Below are 7,605 nucleotides of genomic sequence, written 5' to 3'. Positions count from 1 at the left end.
AAATCTTGTACATAGTTTGTTAGATTTATACCTAAGCATGTCACTTTTTTGAAGCTAATATAAATAGAATTTATTTTTTAATTTCAAATTCGACTTGTTCATTGTTAGTATATAGAAAAGCAACTAATTTTCATAAATTAACTTTATATCCTGCAACCTTGTCATGATCATTTGTCAGTTCCAGGTTTCTTGTTAATTATTTCAGATTTTTTACACAGACAATATTATCATCAGTGAGCAAAGCTTTGGGTCTTTCTTCCCAATCTTAACACTTTTCATTCTCTTTTCTTATCTAGTTACTTTAGTTAGGACTTCTAGAACTATGTTGAAAGGGAGTAGAGAGAAGGGATATCCTTACCTTTTACCTGATCCTAGTGGAAAAGTTGAGTTTCTCACAATTAAGTACGATGTTAGTGGTAGGTTTCTTATAGTCATTCTTTATTGAGTTGAGGAAGTTTCCCTCTAGTCCTAGTTTGTTGACAGTTTTTATCATAAATGGGTGTTGGATTTTGACAAATGTTTTTTCTGCATCTTTGGATATAATTATGTGACTTTTCTTCTTTAGTTTGTTGATGTAATGGGATTATATTAAATGACTTTCAAAGTTGAACTGTCTCGCATACCTAGGAAAAATCCCACTTGATTGTGGTATATAGTTCTTTTTTATATATTTTTAGATTCAATTTACTAATGTTTTATAACAGATTTTTGCATCCATATTCATAAAAGACATTGGTCTTTCATTTTCATGTCTTGTAATATCTTTGTCTGGTTTTGGTATTAGGACAATGCTGCCTTCATAGAATAAGTTAGGAAGTATTTCCTCTGCTACTATCTTCTGGAACAGATTGTAGACAATTAGTATAATTTCTTCCTAGATGTTTCGTAAAATTCACTAGTGAACCCATTTGGTCCTGGTGCTTTCTATTTTGGAAGATTATTAATTATTCATTCATTTTTAAAATTAGATATGTTCCTGTTCAGATCCACCACTTTTTAAGTTGCTTTTGATTCTCATTCTACCCAGTTTTTAAGACCTCTACCTTTGTTGCTCTTGTTGTTGCTTGTTTAAACTGCAGAGCTTCTCCATATTCCACACTGGGAGTCAGTAAGCCAGGTTTCTACTTCTAGGCCCAGCTTTTGCAATCTAGTAATTAAGCAGAAATTACCTATCTGAAAGAGAGATGCTCTGCTAATTTCAGCAAAGAAATAACTGTGGGTTCTGTGCTGAACTGAAAAAAAGTAAGGAATTTGGAGTCAAATTCATTTGGGTTTAAATCTGGCTCTCCCACACAAACCCCTTGTGACCTTACTTACCCTGTGATCTTAGTAATCTACATTTTCCTCCTCTAGAAAAGGACAAATGAGATTAATCTTGTAAGATTCTCTGAGTACTAAATGGGATAATAGCAACAGGCCCCTTTTCCCCTATACATGGCTATTTCCTACTGCCTTAAAAAAATTGGAAAAATGCTCAGGCTCCATTTCATCACAAACCAGTTATTAACTTGTCTATCATTTATTGATTTGTGTCATATAACTTCTCTATTAGGGCTTGCAGTTTTATAACAACAATTTACCTCAAAATATTAGGACAATGGGATGAGGTGAGAGGTCTAGGAACAAAGTCAAATCTTGAGACTTGACTTTTAAGGACAGTATTTTAGATTACAAATATTTTGTCTTCTCAAACAACAAGGGGGAAGATCTGTATAATTGTAATGATGACTGAGTGGCATAATACTAGAAGTCAGGTTTTATTTTGTCTTTTAGATAGTGAATAGAAAGATATTTCAAGTAAAACTGCTTTTCGAATTAGCCAAACCCTTTGTCTGATAAGCATTTAAAACACATTTGTAAACAGAAGAGTAAAGTTCAGTTTTAAAACATTAAATGGAATGCCATCATTGTCAGTAATAGAATGGTTTGTGTGAAAGGTAGGTATTGAGGTTGCAATGGGAAAGAGCCAAGAAGATTACTAATTATCTCACAAACATTGTGCATATTTTAGAGGCTGGTACTGGTGCAGAAATTTGAAATATGACTCAGAAAATTAAGATGCCTCCCTTGACAGGTTATTGAGAAAAAAGGAGTTACCTCTTTTAGGAAATGAAGAGACCCTTTCACTAAGCCACATTTTTCCTTTTAGTTTTCCATGAGGTGTCAAAATTTAGAGAAAGAAGGATTTTGGTTATTTTATATAGAAATACAAAAAAGGATGCACCTTTGACCAGCACAGGGACTAAGGAGATACATAACGTAAAAACAACCAGTTACACCACACCCTACCTCTGGTTGAATTAATAATGCTTGCGACTTTTAAGCCATGAAGACAGGGGATTTGGACCAGGCAGGTGGTTGAATGTTCTGAGGTCATTTTGAGGGGTAATATGTACATGGAGAATGCCAAATGTTAAAGGTTGCAAGCATGAAGGAACTAAATTTTCCTCTTAAGACTAAGAACAAATAAGGGTTCTTTATTACCAAGTATTTCAACATAGTGGTGGCTAATGTTACAGGGAAAGAAAAGGATACAGCTTTAAAGATTGGAAAGAAAGAGATAAAGCTATCATTACTTATAGATAATATTATCATCTATCTAGAAAAACAAATAAAATCAACAAACTTCTAATAGAAAAATAAGTAGAAGTAATAAGAGAGTTCAGTAGCATATCTCTATAGAAGCTCAATCTAGAAAACTCAATATTTCTCTATTCCAGTAGAGACTGATGCAAAATAAAATGTAAAATGATATTTTTCAAAATAACAAAAGTAAAGGATCTATGAATTAAATCAGAGTATATATATTTCTATGTAGAAGAATTTAAAGCTTTAATAAAGAACATTTAAAAATATTTGAATAAATGAAGACATTCCATGTTCTTAAATGATCTGTCTTGATAGTCTGAAAATATACTTCCTTGCATTGATCCAAAATTCAATGAAACTCAATTAAAATATTAGTTGGATTTTAAAAAGAAATTCATTAAACTTAATATGGAATTTATATAGCAAAATAAATGCACATAAACAGCTCTTCTTAAAAAGCAAAGAGAAGGGACTTTTGCTCCATCAGATTTAAGATACACTGTTGAGTGGAACCACATGGAATTACCATTTTCGTAGGTTAAAAATTATTGAATATTAGCAATTCCATATAATTTAAAGTATAAGTCATTATGATTTTTAAAAACCTGTGTCATTGGTGAAACAAACAAACAGATAAATAGGGCAATGAAATAGAGCAGAGTACACGAAGAGAATCATATGTATGTGGTAACAAAATATTTGGTGAAGACAACATTACAAATTAATGGAGAAAGCACAACTTAATTAGTAGATAATGAAGAGAAAATTAAGTGGAGAAAATATATGGAAAGAATATTTCTCCCATTATATGAAGAAAAATAAAACAAACCTCTTCCTAAAAATACTACATATAAAGGTGGTACAAGGTGGATTGAAAAACAGAAAAGGTAAAATTTTTGAGTTCAAAGAGTAAAATTTAGAAGAAACATTTTTGTGAACTATGGGCAGATAAAGGGTAATTAAAATAAAATAATGTAATGCATAGATTAAAAAATTGTTTAATTTGATTATATTGAAATTAAAAACTGTTTAATGAAAAACACTTTAGATAAACTTAAGAAACACATGACAGAGTACAAGAATATGTAATGTCTAAAAAAGTGATTAATATCCAAAACATCAGAGCTTATCCTGCCAGTGCCAAAGCAAAAGAAAACAAAACAAAACCTGCAGCAACTCAAAATTAAAATGAGCTAAAGATATTAACAAGGAATTTTCAACATAAAAAAAATTCACAAATCTAATAATCATAGGAAGAAATGCTCAGCATAATTAGATATCAGAACAAAGCACAAATTAAATTCTTAGATGTAAGACTGCTTAAGATAGAGAGCTGATAATGCTAAGCTTTGGTAAAACATTGTGGAGATGGAGAATCCTCATATGTTGTTGGCAGGAGTATAAACCAGTGTAACCATTCCAGAAAACAATCTCATTTTACTTTGATGACTTAGTCAAATTAAGAGTACATATATTCTAGTACACTGAGATCTAGCGATTCCATTCCTGGGCGTATATGCCAAGACAAGTTTCGCGCAGATTCAAAAGAGGACATGAGTGAAGATGTTACCACAGCATTATGTATGGCAGTGAGGAGGTGGATGTAATGTGGGTTTCCACCTTGGGAGAAAATATGGATAAAATGATGTGCAGTCACATTCCAGGAGTATAATGTGGCAGATGGAAGAAAAATGTCTGGCTTTGAAAAAAATGATGCCACACCTGTTAGGGTGGCTACTATTAAAAAAAAGAGCAAGTGTTGGTGAGGATGTAGAGAAACTGGAATCCTTCTGCACTGTTGGTGGGGATGTAAAATTATGCAGCTGCTGTGGAAAATCATATAGTAGCTCCTCAAAAAAATTAAACATGGAATTACCAGATGATCCAGCAACTTCACTTCCAGGTATATACCCAAAAGAACTGAAAACTGGGGCTCAGATGGATATTTGTGCACCTGTGTTCACAGCAGCATTATTCACAATAGCCAAAAGGTGGAAGCAACCCAAATGTCCATCAACTGATGCATGGATAAACAAAATGTGACATATTCATATAATGGAATATTAGTCTGCTTTACAAAAGGAAATTCTGACACATGAATGAATGGGAAGGAGGTTATACTAAATGAAATAGGCCACTCACAAAAGGACAAATACTGTTATGACTCTACTTAGCTGAGGTACCTATAATAGTCAAATTTACAGAGACAGAAAGTAGAATGGTGGCTGCCAGGGGCTGTGGGGGTGGGTGGCATGGGGAGGTGGAGGTAAATGGGTACAGAGCTCCAGTTTGGGAAGGTGAAAAGAGTTCTGTGAATGGATGGTGGTGATAGTACACATGCACAGCAATATGAATATACTTAATGCCATTGGGCTGTATACTTAAACGTCGTTAAGATGGTAAATTTTGTGTTATGTATATTTTGCCACAGTTTTTAAAAATGATAGTTGGTGAAAAAGTGAGAAACGAAATTTTAGATAGATAGACATACACCATTTACACTACATTCAAAATACACTCATACAATAACTTCATGCAAAATTCTTAGGTAGGAGAGTGGGCTGCATAAACTGGCCACCCTTCCCCATTCCTCAGCCCCACCATGGCTGTGGGGATGGCTGCTCGTGTTCCTGGGGGACTGTCCTGAGGGCTCTGGCAGAGATGCTTGCCTTGGTTTCAGCCCTCTCAACTGCAGTGGCAATGCTCAGTGACCTCTGTCAGAAGATTTGAAGATCCAGTGCCCTTTCATTTTCTTTTGTCTTTTGGGAACCAAATATTTAAAGAAATTTTCACTGGGTTACTAGATGACAGCAAATGTAACATAACAGAAATATCAGGGACCAACCCACAATAAAGAATATTGCAAAAGGTGGATTAGAAAAGTCACAAACAGACTAGTTTCTCCAGCTCTCAAAAGGCAGAAATCAATATGCCTTAAGATGTCAGAGAATCAAATTTCCAGTTACCATATTATAAAACTCAGAATGTCCAGTTCTCAACAACAACAAATATTACAAGTGATACAAAGAAAAGTAAAGCTCATTCACAGTAAAAAAATGACTAAAGTCATCACTGAGAAAGCCCGGTATTAAAACTACTAATCAAAGGTGATAAGTCGACTGTATAAAATATGCTCAGGACCAAGAACTACAGGAAATTTTAAAAATTATGTATGAACAAAATGAGAATATCAGTAAAGAGATTGAAATTATAAAAGGGAACCCAACACAAACTCTGGAGTTGAAAGTTATCTGAAATGAAAAATTCGCTGGAGGAGTTCAAGAGCAGATTTGAGCAGGTAGAAGAAAACCTCAGAAAACTTGAATATAGGCAATGAAATGATGGAGAATGAGGAGCAAAAAGAAAAAGAGGGAAAAATTAACAGAACCAGAGGGACCTGTTGGACACCATCAAGCATACCAACATCTGCATTGCAGGAATGCCAAGAGGAGAACAGAGAGACGGCAGAAAAACATTTGAAGAAATAATGGCCAAAAACTTCCTTTTTTTTTTTTTTAAAAAAAGATTTTATTTATTTATTTGACAGAGAGAGACAGCCAGAGAAAGGGAACACAAGCAAGGGGAGCAGGAGAGGAAGAAGCAGGCTCCCAGCGGAGGAGCCTGATGCGGGCCTTGAACCCATGACGCCAGGATCACGCCCTGAGCCAAAGACAGACGCTCAACGACTGAGCCACCCAGGCACCCCCCAAAACTTCCTAAATATGATGAAAGTCATGAAAACATATATCTAAGAAGCTCAATGAACTACAAATAGGAAACACAAAGATCTCCACACTGAGACACATAGTCACATTGTTGAAATATAAAGACAGAGAATTTTTTAAAGTAGCAATAAGGAAGCAATTTGTCTTATATCCTCAATAAGATTAACAACTGATTTCTCATTAGAAACCATAGAGGTCAGAGGCAGTAAGATGACTGACATAGTTAAAGTCAAAAGAAAAAAATCCACTGGCAAACAGGACTGCTTTATCTGACAAAACACTCCTTCAAGAATGAAAGAAAATCTCAGACATTTCCTGAAAAATAAAAGCTGAGATAGTATATTACCAGTAATCCTCCCTACAAGAAATGCTAAAGGAGTTCTTCAGGCTGATAGGAAAGGACACTGGACAATAACTCAAAGTTATCAGAAGAAATAAAGAACACTGGCAGAGGAAACTATGTAGGTAAATAGAAATTTAGTATTATGGTACTTTTGGTTTATAACTCTTCTTTTTTTTCCCCTATATGATTTAAAATTCAAATGCATAATACAGTCATTGTTTGGTTGGTTTTTTAAAGATTTTATTTATTTGACAGAGATAGAGACAACCAGCGAGAGAGGGAACGCAAGCAGGGGGAGTGGGAGAGGAAGAAGCAGGCTCATAGCGGAGGAGCCTGATGTGGGGCTCGATCGATCCCATAACGCCGGAATCACGCCCTGAGCCGCCGAAGGCAGACGCTTAAATGCTGTGCCACCCAGGTGCCCCTACAGTCATTGTTAATCTGTGTTAAAGGGCAGACAACGAGTAAAACTGTATCTGTAACAATAACAAAATAAATGGGGAAGTATGAAGTTATATTGGAATAGAGTGCTTCTATACTCCTAAAACTAAGTGGATGTTTTTCTGAATTGATATTATTATGTAATTGTTGAAGATATCAATTGTAATTTTTAAGGTTATCACTAGGAAAATAATTTTTAAAATATATAGGACAGCAAAGAAAAAGGGAATCAAAATGGCACATTACAAAAAAATCAACTAAATACAAAAGAAAAGAAAGAAAAAAAAGAAATACATAAGAAGGCAGTAATGAAAGAAAGGAATAAAAAATGTAGGATATACAGAACAAATAACTAAATGGCAAAAATAAATCCTTTCTTATCAGTAATTACTTTAAATGGAAATTCATTAAACCCTCTTATTAAAAACAAGAATGGCACAGGAATGCACTGGTTGTGATAAGCACTGGCTGTTGTATGGAGGTGTTGAATCACTTTATTGTACACCT

The sequence above is a fragment of the Ailuropoda melanoleuca genome, chromosome 5 (assembly GCF_002007445.2).
Source record: "Ailuropoda melanoleuca isolate Jingjing chromosome 5, ASM200744v2, whole genome shotgun sequence".
Classification (NCBI taxonomy): domain Eukaryota; kingdom Metazoa; phylum Chordata; class Mammalia; order Carnivora; family Ursidae; genus Ailuropoda; species Ailuropoda melanoleuca.
The sequence above is the reverse complement of the archived record's forward strand: the minus strand, read 5'-3'. Positions refer to the sequence as shown.